Below are 19,438 nucleotides of genomic sequence, written 5' to 3'. Positions count from 1 at the left end.
CCGGCAATTCTCAGCCGTGGGAGTTTATACGTCAAGGACCGTGAAACCAAGAAATCAAAGAAATGTGTGTGTGTGTGTGTATGTATGTGTGTGTGTGTGTGTGTGTGTATGTGTGTGTGTGTGTGAGTGTGTGAAGAGGTACATGTGTATATTTGTTTTACTGTAAAAATTGCTTGAGTATGTGAAAGAATTGAAGACATGTGTCAGAACGATTCTTCATTCACCTCTTGAAGAATTTACCATCTCATCTAATAGAAAACTGAAATGTTTCAACTCATTTCAAGGTGAATTGAGACTCATCATCGGTCACGAGCAACTCTATCTTATATACACACACCCCAACGCATACACTACATGCGTGATTTTCAAAAGCTCACATGCGTGACTTTCAAAAGCTCACATACGTGAAATTCAAACCACCAAATGCGGGAAAATCAAATGCGGGAAGACAAAAACATTTTTCAAATGCGTAAAATTCAAATGCACCCCACTCATCGTTATTCTCTTCGGCATTCTCATAGTTTTTTTCGTTTCTAAGTCTCTTGGTCCGTGTGTATTTTGGCCGCAGGTCTGTGGACACACGATACGTCACATTGCACCATTAAATACGTCCCATTGCACCATTAAATACGTCTCATTGTATCATTAAATACGCCACATTGTACCATTACATGCGTCCCATTGCACCATTTAATATGTCACATTGCACCATTGAATACGTCACCTTGCACCATTAAATACGTCCCATTGCACCATTTAGTATGTCACATTGCACCATTAAATAGGCTACGTCGCATTGTACCATTGAATACATCTCATTGTACCATTAAATACGTCCCAATGCACCATTGCATATGTCACATTGCACAATTAAATACGTCCCATTGCACCATTGAATACATCACATTGCAACATTGCACCATTGAATACGTCACATTGCACCATTTAATATGTCACATTGCATCATTGAATACGTCACATTGCACCATTTAAATTGTCATATTGCATCATTAAACATTGCACCATTGAATACGTTACGTTAATTAGTAGTAGTTGTAGTAGTAGTAGTAGTAGTAGTAGTAGTAGTAGTAGTAGTAGTAGTAGTAGTAGTAGTAGTAGTAGTAGTAGTAGTAGTAGTAGTAGTAGTAGTAGTAGTGTGGAAAGTTGTTTTGATAACCCTCGTGGCTTTTTAAGCGTCTCATTTTATTTCAAATTCGTTGTCGGTCGATCAAATTTAACACTTTCTACCCCACCTATGTTGACCAAGTGTTTTTTTTTGGCCGAGACCAGCTGTGCTGTAGCAGGTCACTCAGAATTGTAGTAACTGTGTGGAAACTGTGTATCAACACGCTGAAATGCAGGGGTTAGGCCAACAAAAAATAGGTGTGGTTAAGGTAACATAGCAAAACAAAATAGGGTAGGAAGGTAGGCAATCACTTTTTTGTTTAACTTTTTTTTCTAATGTGTACAAATTAAACCTACTTGACATTACACCAATTACACAAATAAGTGTGCGACTAGAGCGCTTTCGCTTTCATTGCGTTTTCTGCACTCGTTTTTTTGTTTGTTTTTGTTTTTGTTTATTAGTTATCGTTAGATTTGACTGTGATATCAACATTTATCAGTCTGAATGTCGAGAAAGCTGAACTCATATCAGATCGAGGCGTAAGCATTCCGAGACATTCAGACTGATAAATGTTGATATCACAGTCAAATCTAACGATAACGATTTTATCGCATTCGATTTCAGAACAGTAGGAATCATAAACCTACCCAAGAAGTCAGACAAACGCAAGGGAGGCTACTGCCTTGTATTTAATGTTGGAAATGTTGGGTTGTCTTTTCCTGCTTTCTGCGTAACTTTGCTGCTTTTACTTTTATTTTTCAGTAACTGGTTCTTTTTCTCAGACAAAATAAGGCATTTATAATGAAAAAAGAACAAAATTATACGGTTGAAACAGATCACCAACAAAGGCAAACAAGTTCAGTGGAGTTGCCAGTTCGAAGGATCAGCGAAGCCTGTGTTGGGCGCAAAGTAAGAATCCGGGGCAGAGTTGGAATAATCGGGATTTCCCGAAACCTCATTAATTTTGATTTCCAACAAAGCGCCGCATTTCCGGAAACGAGCTGCCTCGTTCTAGAAATGGCAACCCTTCGACTGGCACAAAAAAGTATACCCTTTTCACAGGTCATGAATAAGGTATATGAAAGAGCAAGGTCTTATACAGGGGAAGTCTTGAATTGGGGATGTGGGGGTACACTGTGTAACAATTCTCTCAGTGACATTCAGCGCATACAGCTAGCTAGTTGCTGCTGTCTCGATCTATTTTGAACACAATGATTTTTTTTTCTCAGAGTAGAGTGTTAGTTTGTTACAACAGGCTGAAATCATCTTTAATTTGAATCAACATTTTGCAACAATCAATCACATCAATATAGCGCACAGACTTGCACATTACGTTTCAAGAGCCTAGATTACCATGCAGTGACAAGAGCCTACTCAGTAAAGGGACGTAATGCTGTCTCTGCAGCCCAGAGAGACTGTGTGAGTTTAATATATAACCAGTTAAGAGTGAGAAAAAATTATTACAATCGATAGTTACCAGTGAAACATTATATCGGAACACTCTTCCAATTGGTGCGTTTTGGTCGAGTGGGATGGGTCGTTAAACTGTGTTGTTACAGCCCGCCAAAGTTATCAAAAGTGTTTTTGCTTTTTGTAATTCGGTTGGTTTGGTGCGTTATACAATGCATCTGTTTTTTTCAAGACTAACTGCAGTGATGTACATTTTTCTAGCAGCCTTTAGGACAATTGTCCTGAAGACTAAAAATCAATAGGACACAGTGTCCTGAGATTGCAATTTCAATAGGACAAAAACAAGACTCGTAAAACCGCATTTAAAAAGATTTTTCAGTTTAAATTCGTCCACCTTCCGCGACTGTCATGACTAGATACTCAAAGGATTGAATCACATTTCAAAGTTATTTGAACAGTTGTTGCTAATCCCTTTTCTTGCTTTGAAAAAACAACTTTCTCGCATATCTCTTGATTCTCCTTGTGTCCTGGTGCAGCAACAGCGTGTTTCCCATTGGTTTAAACGATTTATTGCTGAGTCAATGAATGCACTCGAGGCACCATATGGGTTCGGTTTTCTTTTTTTCTTCTTGATCCAACTTGAGGATAAATTAATTCAAAGAATCAGATCCCATATGGTGCCTCGTTCACTCAACAAACTGGTCACACGCAGTGCATACTTTCGCTTGGCAAAACCGAAACCAGCTTTCCTCACGCAGTGTTTACTTTCGCTTGGCAAAACCGAAACAAGCTTTCCTCTTGAAAATTGAACAGTCCGCATGTCCGCTTCATTGTCAAAAACGATCGGACCCTTGACCACTTCTTCTGTAGGTTAATCGGACCTGTGTCCTGCTGGGGTTAAAGCTATAGGTCCTGGGGAAATTGGATCGGTCAGAGACCGGAGACCGACTAAAATGTACATCACTGAGTCTAAGCATTGATCACTTTAAACCACAAGGATCATCATAGGCCATCCTGACTTGTTTCATTTTACATCGCATTCTAAGAAAGAGCAGAATTCTCACTATGCGCGCGGTACATTTCTAGAATCGCGTAGCGCAAAGTTAGAATTTCTACAATGGCGGCCATTGTTGGAATTCCAACAAAGCGCAGGTCATTTCCGGAAAAGCGCCGATGACGAGATGAGTCGCAACACATGCATGTCCCAGTTACTTCCTCAGTCGTACTTTTTGACTGTTCGATTTGGCAATTCTGAACGATGGCAGGAACTGAAGTGCGCCAGGCAGTATCAGCAAAGTCCTCTGGCTCATTTTCTGTGCCCAAGAAAGCTTCCAGGTATTTGTCGGTTGATCTATCGGCGGATTGCATAATAATGTTGTCCAAGCTCAGTCTCGCTTAACGACTCATCCAAAATGGCGTCCTCCGACGGCACTGTGACTGTGATAGATGCTGAAAGTTGTTTGGTTGATGTTGTATGGCTACGACTAAGAAAGATGGACAATGGTTCATGCAGGTGCGAACTGTTTAAATCGGCTGCTCATTTCCTGCCTTTTTGTGAGTGATGTGCGCTGAAACACTGCAAGAGATCTCACAGTTTTCTCAGTACTGGTACTTTCAAGGTCAGCTTTGTTTATGGCTGTTCCAACTACCTTTCTTTCGTTATCTTTATTTGGTGTTTAAAGGCTTACTAACTCGCTCCCGTGTTTACGATGTGTAGTTTGCCCACAATCGATGTCAAATGCATCATAAGGCCATATAATGACGATATGTCGCAATGCGCGGACCATATACATGCATTACAGCTTGTTCTAGCCTCTGAAAAAGTGAGGATGTCAACAAAGACGCGGAGTTATTTCCCTTGCGTCAACGTTACCTCTGTTGGCAAATCTATAAATAGGACGATCTAGATCAAAATAAAAATTCAAATATCTCAACATTTAAGGGGTCCTAGACCACAATATCTTGCAGGGAACTTAATTTAGCATGTCTCCAGCTCTGCCGTGTGCTGACAAAACCGAGTAAGTCCACTGAAGCTAGTTCTGAGATAAACGACTTTTTCTGTTTTATTACATTTCTCAAAAGTGACGATTAGCTTGATCAACCTACAGAGATAATAAGATAAATAGCATTAATGTACGTTTACAACCCGAGTTTGATAATGATCTGATGGATGGTTTTTGTTTTGTTGGGCATTTTGTGGACACTTGGTTTTGTCACTTTTTTCCATTATATCAGATCTAAAAAATTTGACAGATCTAACCAAGTGGACTTAGTTGGTTTTGTCAAAACATTTGGAAGAAAAAGTAATGCTTTTTTTGAGGATGAAAGTCGCTTGTTCATTTCAATGCGTTATTCTCTCAGGTGCCAGGAGAAACGTTCCGTATAACTCTCGCTTACTCTATTACACATGTCGTGTGCACATTAGAGCGCTTACTTCCCTTTGCTTATTTGATCTCTAAACAACGCTCTGGCTCATTTCGGTACGATTCTCACAGATACTTTCGAAGCGAACCTGTAACAATGTGTGCGTTTGTGTGTTTGTTCTGATTAAAACCAGTCTTGATCTAAGGACTATGTCCAGTCAAGAATAAAAGCTGGTTCTTGTGTATGACTGTGTACGTGAGTGTTAGTTTGAGTGCCTTGGAGAATGATGAGCATATCAGATTGCGGTGATTTGCTAAAATACATATTATTCACGTACAATTTTTTAAGCTACACAGCATGTTTTTTTGTTCCGGTAATGTTTTTTTTGTTGTAAGTTTGGGTGGTTCGGTTACTTCTATAGTTACAGCCTTAAATCACATTATTTGAAATTCAAATCAAACACTATTTACCCGGGTTTGATGTCTTAAAAATCGTTTCTTGAAATTGTTATTAAGAAATATTTCTGGACATTAAAATGCTAGCACAGGCACGAAAGTGATTTTATTGCAGGTGTCAATGTTTCCTGAATCTATTTATAGATGTGTTACGTTTGAATTGATATTAAGCAATTCAGGTGCCGTGTGGACATGGTACGGACACATTCACTGTCCCGATTGACGGGTTTTAACAGCGAGGACGCAATTTTTGTGAAGGCGTTCTTCTTCTTCTTTTGCGTTCGTGGGCTGAAGCTCCCACGTACACGTGTGCTTTTGCACGAGTGGATTTGTACGTGGATGACCGTTTTTACAAAACCATTTAGGCAGCCATACGCCGTTTTCGGTGAAAGCATGCTGGGTATTTTCGTGTTTCTATAACCCACCGAACTCTGCTTTGGACTGCACGATCTTTTCCGTGCGCATTTAATTTGGTCTTGTGCTTGCGTGTACACACGAAGGGTGATAAGGCACCAGCAGGCCTGCACGTAAGTTGACCTGGGATATCGGAAAAATCTTCACCTTAATTACCCGTCAGGTGCGACCGGGATTCGAACCCACGACCTTCCGCTTTGGTAAGTCTTTTTTTTTTTCAAAATGATATTTTTTGTTCATCAAAAAGAAGAAATCAATGCGCATCTTGTGTGCTAATTTCTACTTTTTAGAGTGCTTAGATAAGCAGATATGAACAAGTAAGTCCACAACCAAAAACAACTTTTTAAGTGTGCATGAATGTTTTGACAAAACCAAGTAAGTCCAAGGGGTTCCCAATTTTCCTATAATGATAGTTTTAAAATTCTTGTCAGACGACCCATACAGAAAATACGTCATTTTAAGTTTAGAACTCACAAATGACGTCATTTAAAGTTTAGAACACACAAATGACCTCTTTCGATAAGGCGAGACATAATGACGTCACCTTATGACGTTTTATTTTAAACATTTTTCTTCTCTATCAATATATAATTCACCTGACGATCCTTGTCTCTCTCTCTCTCTCTCTCCCTCCCTCTATCCCTCCCTATCTCTCTCTTTTCCTCCCTCCATCTCTCTTTCTATCCCTCCCTACCTCTCTCGCTATCTCTCTCCCTCTTACTCTCTTCCTCCCTCCCTAATTCCTCTTTCCCTTTATTTCTCTCTCTCCCTATATCCCCCCCCCCCTTCCCCCCCCGTCGACCCTGATTTATTTCCTTTCTCTCACTCTCTCCCTGTTTAGTCTCTCTCTCGTTCTCTCTCTCTCTCTCTCTCTCTCTCTCTCTCTCTCTCTCTCTCTCTCTCTCTCTCTCTCTCTCTCTCTCTCCATCTTGTGCAAATTCGTAATGTTAACGTTATTTTCACTGTTTTGTCATTTATCTTGACAACACTTCTTCTTTAGCAGCCATGCTTGCACCAAAACTAGCACCCCTACTAACAAGTAAAATGCCGCAAGAATATTCGGATTGACTTTGACGTCATACTGGCAAAAACATTGCATTCTGATTGGTTATAGCGTCATAAAGGTTCTTGTGATTGGTGGATGGACTTACTTGGTTTTACCAGCAAATTGACATGTAATTTTTTTGGAGAAATGTTTGAAGTTGTGGACTTACTTTTCTATATCTCCTTATCTATTTATTTTACAAAGTCAAAATTTACACACAGGCTGCTTCTTGATGTTTTAGTTTTGATGAACAAAAAGATATCATTTTTGGGAAAAAATGGACTTACTCGGTTTTGTCAGCACATGGCAGATGTACTTTAAACAGTGTTTAAGGTGTGGACTTACTTTTTAATATCTCCTTATCTATTTATTTCACAAAGTCACAATTTACACATGAGGTGCGCCTTAATTTCTAAGCTTTGATGAACAAAAAATATCATTTTTGAAAAAAATGGACTTACTCGGTTTTGTCAGCACACGGCAGAGCTGTGGGTAAAGCAATTAGCGTGAATAGTCATCAGCTTTCTATGCCTTTAACGTCGTTTTCAACCACGAAGGTTATATCGCGACGGTTCCAACTATCTCAGTCGGTAAGATTGTAACATTCTTTTCTACTACTTCTCTGTTAAAGCTGGGTGGGAACAGTTTGATTTTATTCATTGCACAGCTTAATCTTTCTGATTCAATTACTTTTCTTTTATAAATTTGTGATTTAAAAAAAAGGGAGACATTTGTTTCCTTCAGGTGAGATTTTATTCTTCAAAATTAAAATTGATGAACTACTTCCTGCGCGATATCAATTTCGCTGGGAACTTCCTGCGCGATGTCAATTGATATACAGTTCCTAGTTGACCAATGACAACAGCATGTTTTGTCATGTGATCAGTAAAAATGCGATAATTTTGACTAATGTAATAAAAAGTTATAGGGTTGGCCCCTAAGAATAGGGTAGGTCGGGTTACCGTAACCACACCTTTTTGTCTTTAGGCCTTATAGATCAACGTTACAGGAAGCGACTGAAGTGACTGTGTGTTGGGTATATCCGTACCAGGTCAGATAGAGTCATAAGAGTGGGTACGAATATATCCGTACCTGGGAGACAATGAGTTAACATGTTCAAACTCGCTTCCTCGATATCAATTATCATACAAATAACGTGACTGAATGATAAGTTTGTCTTTGTCTAGCAGATTCTTGAAGGTGTTGGTGTTTTGTAAGCGTTTAACAACATCAGAAAATGTGTTCGAAGACTCTTTTGATTTCATCAGTCACCTTCAGTAACAGCTATTGTTTTCAGCGTGGCTATAGGGTCCGATATTTAGACGAGACAAGTATAATGCGGACGAGTCAAAGACGAGTCGCATTATACTTGTTCGAGTCTAAATATTAACAGCTATTGTGTTTTCAGCGTAGCAATAGGGCCCGATATTTAGACGAGACAAGTATAATGCCGACGAGTCGAAGACGAGTCGCATTATACTTGTTCGAGTCTAAATATCGGGCCCTATTGCTACGATGAAAACACAATAGCGTTTATATAGCTATTCTGACATTAAATTCTGTGTTAAAATCATGTTTTTGTCAGCAACAAGGACCAGAATGGTCCATGTCGTTGATTGCAGACGACGGTTCCCTTTCTGCATGAAGCCACGGAAATAACCGAACATTGAAAAACCCACGGACATGTATTACGGAGAAAACTCAAGATAACCGGATGCTTAGCATTACGTCAATATCTTAGGAATCATATGACGTTATGACGTATCATGCTTGCCTACGTAGATTGTATGTTCGAAAGTTTCTGTTGGGAATTCGCGTGGTGAAGACTGCGGTAAATCTGTAGATGATAAGAGAACAAGGATTGTCTCAGAAGAAACGACGAAATGTTTCAGACCGGTAACTTCATTTCAACATTGCACTACACAATGGACGTTCTATGTGACAGGAGAGTTTGCTGATTTTGTGTTAAACATTGGTGATTGGAGAGATCGTCTGCAAAAATCAGAGATAGGTCGCTTCAGATTGCAGCTTCTGGAAATTTCCAAGGTTTGCTGCCAGTTAAAGAACTGGATTTTACACGTAATGTATGTCATGTACAGTAAGCAACAACAAAAACACACACAAAGCAAATTGCATCGTCTGTCGACTAGCCACAGACACAAGCCTGGCGAGGTATGCGTGTACTTTATACACGTGGAAGAAACCGGAACCATGCGCGTCTTTGTTATTGCCGATATCGTTTGGATATCGGCAAAAATGGCCAACTTTCGTAGCGTTATGCTTTGATGATCGGAAAAGGGATGTGTGAGACCATCCAATCACAGCCCCCGAATCCCCCCACGTGTCCATCAGAATAGCTATATAGGACCCTATTGCTACGCTGAAAACACAATAGCGTTTATATAGCTATTCTGACATTATATTCTGTGTTAAAATCATGTTTTTTTGTCAGCAACAACTACCAGAATCACGGGGGATAACCGGCTATACAGTGGTAAGCTGTGTACGGTGAGTAACACTCGATTCGGCCTGCATTTTCCAGTTTTACCACAAAGTTGTTGATTTCTGTCTGGATTAAAGGTGACCTACTGCATCTGCGATGACTAACTTTGTTTCGAAATGCATAATATGTCGAGGAAGGATTTGCGTTTTCCCGTATTTAAATGTTAAAACGAGAAATCGTGGTGACGAAGCACCGGAAATGGCTGCTCGGTGGGTTTCAAATGTAGAAATACGCTTGTTTTTACAAAACCAGCTCGTATTGAGCTTCGGTACGGGAGTCTTAGTGACAGAGGAGTCATACTTGATGCAAAGGAGTGCTATTGTCGGGTTGGAATCATTCGTTAGAGCGTGTAGGCGAGAGGCGGTCAAATATGCGAGATGATCGTACACCGGATTGAAGACCGTCGCGAATGGGGCCTCAGACCCAAAATCCGGTTTGATGCATAATTTTCTGTTAAACTAGATATTCGAACACTCTCTCTCTCTCTCTCTCTCTCTCTCTCTCTCTCTCTCTCTCTCTCTCTCTCTCTCTCTCTCTCTCTCTCTCTCTCTCTCTCTCTCTCTCTCTCTCTCTCTCTCTCTCTCTCTCTCTCTCTCTCTCTCTCTCTCTCACTTCCTCTTTCTGTCTCTGCCTGTCTGTCTGTCTGTCTGTCTGTCTGTCTGTCTGTCTGTCTCTGTCTCTGTCTCTCTCTCAGCAGTCTCTCACTGTTTCGTCACTGAATAGTCGTCGGTTGCTAATCCCCCCCCCCCCCCACTTTTACCTTCAATATAATGTTGAATTGGTGTGGCTGTCATCCCTTAGCCAGCCAGCATAGAACAATACACAGTACTTTGGGGGGAAGGAGGCACACGATTAGGAGGTAGTTGTCCTGGATCATGACTTTCTTCAGGCAACGAAGCCATTCGGCGCTTAGTGTTTTCCGGGTAATTTTGTACGAGTCCATCTCTCAACATAGAGGGAACTCACGTGAGCCAATATTATCATGAGCTAGTACAACATGCTGCGGAAAAAAATGTAAGAAGGTTTTCTGCAATAAAAAGACAGCACCGTTTTACTGCAGCATTATTTATTTCAATTTTACTGCAGTAAAATGTTTTGCTGCGGAAAAAGATGCTTCGGCGGATGATAACATTATTCAGAAATGCTGCAGAAAACCCGTTTTTCTGCTGTATTTCTGTTTTTCCGCAGAATAGCTGAATGAAGTTATAATCCGAAAAGGATTGATATGTAGTCTCTGTTTCCGCGGCCTTTTATACTTGCTCATTATCACTTGAGTTGTCTCTCTGTTGAGAGATGGACTCGTCCTAAATTACCGAGAATTTTCGGAGCGCCGAATGAGTTCGTTGTCGGAAGTTCAAAGTTGCAAAATTACGCTGGTAACACACTTACCTGTCAGCAGCATTATCAAATTTGCATAGACGGACGCAGTAGTCCACTTCGTTTTCGATTTGCTTCAAAAATTATTCTCGCTTCTGATTGGGGCACTGTGGAGCAAGCTATATCCTGAGGGGGGGGGGGGGGGGGCGGCGGATACAAACGCTACTTAACAAGATCGTTAGTTTTTTCTGGGTAAAAACAAAAACTGTCACAGGTTATTCGGAAGAAACAAGTATTCCCAATAAATCCGCGGAAAAACATGTACACATTATGTTGCGGAAAAACTACTTTCAGATGGAAACTAGGCAAACCATTAGGATGTAATTTTCCTTAGCGTACATATTATCACTTTTTCAGTTTTCCTGCGAAAAAACCCACAGAAATGATGTAAAAAAAACCGGTTTATCTGCAGCATTTTTGAATTAATGTCATCATCCGCAGAAGCATAGTTTTTTCCGCAGCAAAGGTTTTCTAAAGCAAATGTTTACATATTTTTCCGCGGCATTATTGGGAAACACTTATTCTTCTTTTTACCCAGAAAACACTGAGCGCCGAATGACTTCGTTGACTGAATAAAGTCATAATCCGCAAAGGACGACTACCTCCTAACCATATGCCTCCTTTCCCCCGCAAAGTATTGCTGACTGGCTAACAGATGACAGCCACTCCTATTCAACATTATACATTTATTGAAGGTTAGTCGGGAGGGGGGGGAGGGGGTAAGGGGGGGGGGGGCATTTTAGCAACCGACGACTATTCAGTGACGTACAGAGAGAGACTGCTGAGAGAGAGAGAGAGAGAGAGAGACTTAGACTTAGACTTAGACTTAGAACATTTTATTCACATAAAGGGTAGACATTTTAGGCCATAGGCTTAATCTTACAATGTGCCCTTTACATTCACACAAACACATATTCACGCGTGCGCCCGACTAGAATCATAGAAACATCAAACATACAGTAATAATAAATGAGAAAAGTAGTAGAAAATACATGAATGGAACATCAATAAAGCAATTACAGAATGGAACATTAATTATGCAATCACACTTGCGCACTCACACGCAGACGCACAAGGAGGAACACATATAGTACTAATAATAATATACACACAACTAAGTGCCATTCAACAAGCACACAGTGAGCCTACCAAGACAGGTAGATTTAGCATTATGTAGACATGCAGCAGTCAATATTTCAGAGTAATAAAATAATTATAATTAACAAAGCTAGCTACAATACCGGCAGCGTAACTTATGAAGACCTCAGTATGTGTTTCCTGAGGGAGGTTTTGAATGCGTTCAATGAACGGCACGTTTGTACATTCGAAGGAAGAGAGTTCCACAGTGAAGGTCCCACAAAAGCAAAGCTAGTTTTGTATAGATCTATGCGAGTCCTTGGTAATATATATATAGATTTGTTTGACACATAGCGCTCGGAAGCTTTAGTCAAGAATGCATTTAGGTATGGTGGGGCCAGCTCAGAGAGAGAGAGAGAGAGAGAGAGAGAGAGAGAGAGAGAGAGAGAGAGAGAGAGAGAGAGAGAGAGAGAGAGAGAGACAGAGAGAGAGACAGAGACAGAGACAGACAGAGACTGAGAATGTTCTGAAAGTCTAGTTTAACAGAAAATTATGCATCAAACCGGATTATGCGTCTGCGGCCCCATTCGCGACGGTCTTCAACCCGGTGTACGATCATCTCGCATATTTGACCGCCTCTCGCCTGCACGCTCTAACGGATGATTCCAACCCGACAATAGCACTCCTTTGTATCAAGTATGATTCCTTTGTCACTAAGACTCCCGTACCGAAGCTCAATACGAGCTGGTTTTGTAAAAAGAAGCGCATTTCTGCATTTGAAACCCACCGAGCAGCCATTTCCGGTGCTTCGTCACCACGATTTCTCGTTTTAACATTTAAATACCGGAAAACGCAAATCCTTCTTCAACATATTATGCATTTCGAAACAAAGTTAGTCATCGCCGATGCAGTAGGTCACCTTTAATCCAGACAGAAATCAACAACTTTGTGGTAAAACTGGAAAATGCAGGCGGAATCGAGTGTTACTCACCGTCCACCAGCTTACCACTGTATAGCCGGTTATTCCCCGTGAGAATGGTCCATGTCGTTGATTGCAGACGACGGTTATAGTGCGCATATCCCTTCGCGCATGTATCCACGGAAATCGCCCAAGGTCGAAAAACCCACGGATATGCAAAGGGAGAAGACTCGAGATAACCGGCTGTTTAGCATTACGTCAATATGCTAGGAATCATATGACGTCATGACGTAACATGCTAACGTATATTCTATGTTCGAAAGTCTGACTTCTGTTGGGGTGACGGTAACTTGAATTTTATTTCAACATTGCACGATCGTTCTATGTGACAGGAGAGTTTGGCTGATTTTGTGTTTTTGTTTGGAAAGATCGGCTGCTAGAATCAGAAATAGGTCGCTTCGGATTGCAGCTTCTTGAACTTTGCACGGTTTGTTGTCTGTTAAAGAACTGGATTTTACACGTAATGTATGCCATGTACAGTAAGCAACAAAAACAAACCACACACAAAGCATGGCATCGTCAGTCACATACACAAACCTGGCGAGGTATGCGTGTACTTTATACACGTGGAAGAAACCGGAACCATGCGTCTTTGTTATTGCCGATATCAAAAAACAAGAACGGTAGGTTGTTGGAACGTTTGTTATTGACAAAACAATACATTCACAGATATTTCGAGCCAACGGTTTTTAAGTGAACAGACAAACAAATATTTACACGCAACTTATCTTGATAGTTCTATCAGAATAGAACTATCAAGATAAGTTTTGTGTGAATATGTGTTTGTCTGTCGGTGTAGTTTTATGCTTTGTCTGTTTGCATGTTTGTCTGTTTGCATGTTTGTCTGTCTGTGTGTTTGCACTTATACTCACGCATATACTCTGGTGCGTCGATTCAGCTTTTCCAATGATGTGTGTTGCCTGGAAGTATGGTACACACGGTCTTCGGACAAAATCAGATTCCTCCCTGGAATCCAAAAGGAGATAATGCCTGTCAGCATTTTTTAAGACAATAATACACCACTAAACAGTTCCGACGTTTACATGGAACAAAGAAGGAAAATCACGTGACCGCACAGACGCCTCTCATTGGCTGCGTCATTTTTTCGAGGGAACAAATCGTCTGCAACACAGCTTTGCGTATGTTCTGCGACTGACGAGTCAGACACTTGTGTTTATTTTGTTGTTTTGTCGATGTAAATTCAGCGATTATCGATTTTAAGAATGGCATGTCACTGCCCGATGATTGATTGTGACAACGGAAGCTACCGTCTTCAAAATGGAAAGCTAAACTTTACAAAATTCACCAGGTTCCACACGAGTCTGTGGTGTTCATGCCAACCACCGTTCAGGTAAGCGCAACACTGTAACAGTTCTTGATCAACTTATTTTATCGCCCTGGAGACTCGAACATATATGGAACAACACGATTGTGGTTTACCACGTTTTTTTGCGCAAGCCTACGTCACAGGCACTTGCAGGCGCGTCGGGAGTTCTCGAGGTTTTCTCGGCAAAGTCCGGATGAGCAAATTTAGGACGCATGCCCAGGGCCGGACCCAGGGGGGGGGGGGGGGGGGGGGGGGTTCCAGGGGTTCCGGAACCCCACCCCTGGAGAAAGCATGTACCTTGCTTTGAGTGTTGTTGTGTTTTTACTAGTTTTAGCACCAAAACAATGCTGCTCTTAACCCTCAAAACAAGGCCCAGAATGCACCAGATTGCACAGATTTTAACCGTTTTTCAAACATTTTCCGGGGGAGCATGCCCCCGGACCCCCCTGTGGCTTCGCCACTTCGCTGATTTGCCCCCCCAAAAAAGGAGGAACCCCCCCCCCCCCCCCTTACAACTCATTTGGTCCGGCCCTGCATGATGCCAGTTGGCGAACGGCTGAGCGCAGAGCGGTTCAAGTGCAGAAAAAATGACATTACTGGAACCCCTCTACACACACTGAAAACTGTACTTGGAGGGTTTAAACACACTTTAAGCACCGCATCGCATTGTTGTAACACAAAGACACAATGACAAGCATAATTGTACAGTGACAAGTTGCACTGTGGCTTTGGAAGTGGACAGACAGAAAGACGGAGCCAAGGAAGTGCAGCTAATGTTTCTTACCTGCGATCGAAATCAGGAGAAGAACGAGAAAGAGACAGCGTGCATACATCATCCCACTTCAACTTGTTGTCTCGGGTTAAAGGCTGGAAAACAACAGACATCATCCCACTTCAACTTGTTGTCTCGGGTTAAAGGCTGGAAAACAACAGACATCATCCCACTTCAACTTGTTGTCTCGGGTTAAAGGCTGGAAAACAACAGACATCATCCCACTTCAACTTTTTGTCTCGGGTTAAAGGCTGGAAAACAACAGACATCATCCCACTTCAACTTTTTGTCTCGGGTTAAAGGCTGGAAAACAACAGACATCATCCCACTTCAACTTTTTATCTCGGGTTAAAGGCTGGAAAACAACAGACATCATCCCACTTCAACTTGTTGTCTCGGGTTAAAGGCTGGAAAACAACAGACATCATCCCACTTCAACTTTTTGTCTCGGGTTAAAGGCTGGAAAACAACAGACATCATCCCACTTCAACTTTTTGTCTCGGGTTAAAGGCTGGAAAACAACAGACATCATCCCACTTCAACTTGTTGTCTCGGGTTAAAGGCTGGAAAACAACAGACATCATCCCACTTCAACTTTTTGTCTCGGGTTAAAGGCTGGAAAACAACAGACATCATCCCACTTCAACTTGTTGTCTCGGGTTAAAGGCTGGAAAACAACAGACATCATCCCACTTCAACTTTTTGTCTCGGGTTAAAGGCTGGAAAACAACAGACATCATCCCACTTCAACTTTTTGTCTCGGGTTAAAGGCTGGAAAACAACAGACATCATCCCACTTCAACTTTTTGTCTCGGGTTAAAGGCTGGAAAACAACAGACATCATCCCACTTCAACTTTTTGTCTCGGGTTAAAGGCTGGAAAACAACAGACATCATCCCACTTCAACTTTTTGTCTCGGGTTAAAGGCTGGAAAACAACAGACATCATCCCACTTCAACTTTTTGTCTCGGGTTAAAGGCTGGAAAACAACAGACATCATCCCACTTCAACTTTTTGTCTCGGGTTAAAGGCTGGAAAACAACAGACATCATCCCACTTCAACTTTTTGTCTCGGGTTAAAGGCTGGAAAACAACAGACATCATCCCACTTCAACTTTTTGTCTCGGGTTAAAGGCTGGAAAACAACAGACATCATCCCACTTCAACTTTTTGTCTCGGGTTAAAGGCTGGAAAACAACAGACATCATCCCACTTCAACTTTTTGTCTCGGGTTAAAGGCTGGAAAACAACAGACATCATCCCACTTCAACTTTTTGTCTCGGGTTAAAGGCTGGAAAACAACAGACATCATCCCACTTCAACTTTTTGTCTCGGGTTAAAGGCTGGAAAACAACAGACATCATCCCACTTCAACTTTTTGTCTCGGGTTAAAGGCTGGAAAACAACAGACATCATCCCACTTCAACTTTTTGTCTCGGGTTAAAGGCTGGAAAACAACAGACATCATCCCACTTCAACTTTTTGTCTCGGGTTAAAGGCTGGAAAACAACAGACATCATCCCACTTCAACTTTTTGTCTCGGGTTAAAGGCTGGAAAACAACAGACATCATCCCACTTCAACTTTTTGTCTCGGGTTAAAGGCTGGAAAACAACAGACATCATCCCACTTCAACTTTTTGTCTCGGGTTAAAGGCTGGAAAACAACAGACATCATCCCACTTCAACTTTTTGTCTCGGGTTAAAGGCTGGAAAACAACAGACATCATCCCACTTCAACTTTTTGTCTCGGGTTAAAGGCTGGAAAACAACAGACATCATCCCACTTCAACTTGTTGTCTCGGGTTAAAGGCTGGAAAACAACAGACATCATCCCACTTCAACTTGTTGTCTCGGGTTAAAGGCTGGAAAACAACAGACATCATCCCACTTCAACTTGTTGTCTCGGGTTAAAGGCTGGAAAACAACAGACATCATCCCACTTCAACTTTTTGTCTCGGGTTAAAGGCTGGAAAACAACAGACATCATCCCACTTCAACTTTTTGTCTCGGGTTAAAGGCTGGAAAACAACAGACATCATCCCACTTCAACTTGTTGTCTCGGGTTAAAGGCTGGAAAACAACAGACATCATCCCACTTCAACTTGTTGTCTCGGGTTAAAGGCTGGAAAACAACAGACATCATCCCACTTCAACTTGTTGTCTCGGGTTAAAGGCTGGAAAACAACAGACATCATCCCACTTCAACTTTTTGTCTCGGGTTAAAGGCTGGAAAACAACAGACATCATCCCACTTCAACTTTTTGTCTCGGGTTAAAGGCTGGAAAACAACAGACATCATCCCACTTCAACTTTTTGTCTCGGGTTAAAAGCTGGAAAACAACAGACATCATCCCACTTCAACTTTTTGTCTCGGGTTAAAAGCTGGACAACAACAGAAAAATGAGATCACGTAAATCTATGTCAAAACATTTTGTTCATGTGATTTAGATCACAAGAAAAAGATTAGTCTCACAATTGTAATACCCACCAAACAGCAAGAAAACCTTCCGTTGGCTGTAGCGATTGACTTCTCGTTGGCAGTAGTGGTTGACTTCTCGTTGGCTGTAGCGGTTGACTTCTCGTTGGCTGTAGCGGTTGACTTCTCGTTGGCTGTAGCGGTTGACTTCTCGTTGGCTGTAGCGGTTGACTTCTCGTTGGCAGTAGTGGTTGACTTCTCGTTGGCTGTAGCGGTTGACTTCTCGTTGGCTGTAGTGGTTGACTTCTCGTTGGCTGTAGTGGTTGACTTCTCGTTGGCTGTAGTGGTTGACTTCTCGTTGGCTGTAGTGGTTGACTTCTCGTTGGCTGTAGCGGTTGTCTTCTCGTTGGCTGTAGCGGTTGACTTCTCGTTGGCTGTAGTGATAGACTTCTCGTTGGCAGTAGTGGTTGATTTTTCGTTGGCTGTAGCGATTGACTTCTCGTTGGCTGTAGCGATTGACTTCTCGTTGGCTGTAGCGATTGACTTCTCGTTGGCTGTAGCGATTGACTTCTCGTTGGCTGTAGCGATTGACTTCTCGTTGGCTGTAGCGATTGACTTCTTTTCTGAAGACGTGACTGGGGGAGCTCTCTCTCATATATCTGCCACAAAGGCTCATGACTTCTGCCGTTATCCAAGTGGGAGGATTTTGTTTTAATCCTGATGACTGGTGCGTGTGTGGTTGTTTACATTCTTCCAACAGGGAGGAGATCCCGTTTAACGACAATTTTACCGAGGGGATTAACGCAGCGTCATCTATAAGCTAATGGGAGGGATTAAGACATTGTCATATATACGTTTATTGAAGGGATTAACGCACTCTCATTACAAAGGGAATGCCCTCCGTCACCTGAGGTCGGTTTAGCATTGAAATCAATAATTGCACGACATAGATTAATTCGTGCTTTCTTTAATCCTTTTGACTTAATGGTGAACCTGCTTAGATTAGACACGCGCGTTCATTTAAACATGATTGTATTCAAATAACTTGGGGTGACATGTAAAACACAAAAAAACTTAGGAATATACAACAAGCTTTGCTTATGTTCAGTACATATGATAATGTATTTAATAATCACAGAAAGCGTCTGCAGGTAGTGTCAAGGTCAAAATAATGCCAATACCCTTACACAAGTCATATAAAAATAAAGAATGTATAACTAATAATCAACAGAAAGCAAATACACACACACACAAACACTATACTGCATAAAGACTACTGCTTGTCTTATCTTGGTAAATGGAGTCAGATTTTAGCTTCTGTTCGTGCAGACCTACAGGTTGACCAACCCAACCCTCCCAACACACACACCCCAAAAAAGAACAAGTCGCGTAAGGCGAAAATACAACATTTAGTCAAGTAGCTGTCGAACTCACAGAATGAAACTGAACGCAATACAATTCTTCAGCAAGATCGTATACTCGTAGTATCGTCAGTCCACCGCTCATGGCGAAGGCAGTGAAATTGACAAGAAGAGCGGGGTAGTAGTTGCGCTGAGAAGGATAGCACGCTTTTCTGCACCTCTCTTTGTTTTAACCTTCTGAGCGTGTTTTTAATCCAAACATATCATATCTATATGTTTTTTGAATCAGGAACCGACAAGGAATAAGATGCAAGTGTTTTTAAATTGATTTCGAAAAAAAATCGATAATAATTTTTCTATTTTTAATTTTCAGAGCTTGTTTTTAATCCAAATATAACATATTTATATGTTTTTGGAATCAGAAAATGATGGGGAATAAGATGAACGTAAATTTAAATCGTTTTATAAAAATAATATTTTTTTTACAATTTTCAGATTTTTAATGACCAAAGTCATTAATTAATTTTTAAGCCACCAAGCTGAAATGCAATATCGAAGTCCGGGCTTTGTCGAAGATTACTTGACCAAAATTTCAACCAATTTGGTTGAAAAATGAGAGCGTGACAGTGCCGCCTCAACTTTCACGAAAAGCCGGATATGACGTCATAAAAGACATTTATCGAAAAAATGAAAAAAACATATGGGGATATCATACCCAGAAACTCTCATGTCAAATTTCATAAAGATCGGTCCAGTAGTTTAGTCTGAATCGCTCTACACACACACACACAGACACAGACAGACAGACAGA

The 19,438-nt window shown here is 41.3% G+C and overlaps 1 long non-coding RNA gene across 1 annotated transcript; it reads right to left on the bottom strand.

The window, feature by feature from the left end:
* Positions 1–487: 487 nt before the first annotated feature.
* Positions 488–15,008, bottom strand: LOC138951166 (uncharacterized). The gene is made up of 3 exons (XR_011451027.1): positions 14,862–15,008; positions 13,623–13,716; positions 488–570 (listed from the first exon to the last, which is right to left on the bottom strand). It is a non-coding gene; the product is annotated as an uncharacterized lncRNA (long non-coding RNA).
* Positions 15,009–19,438: the final 4,430 nt, after the last annotated feature.

This window comes from Littorina saxatilis, linkage group LG16 (genome assembly GCF_037325665.1).
Source record: "Littorina saxatilis isolate snail1 linkage group LG16, US_GU_Lsax_2.0, whole genome shotgun sequence".
In the NCBI taxonomy this organism is placed as follows: domain Eukaryota; kingdom Metazoa; phylum Mollusca; class Gastropoda; order Littorinimorpha; family Littorinidae; genus Littorina; species Littorina saxatilis.
The sequence above is the reverse complement of the archived record's forward strand: the minus strand, read 5'-3'. Positions and strand labels throughout refer to the sequence as shown.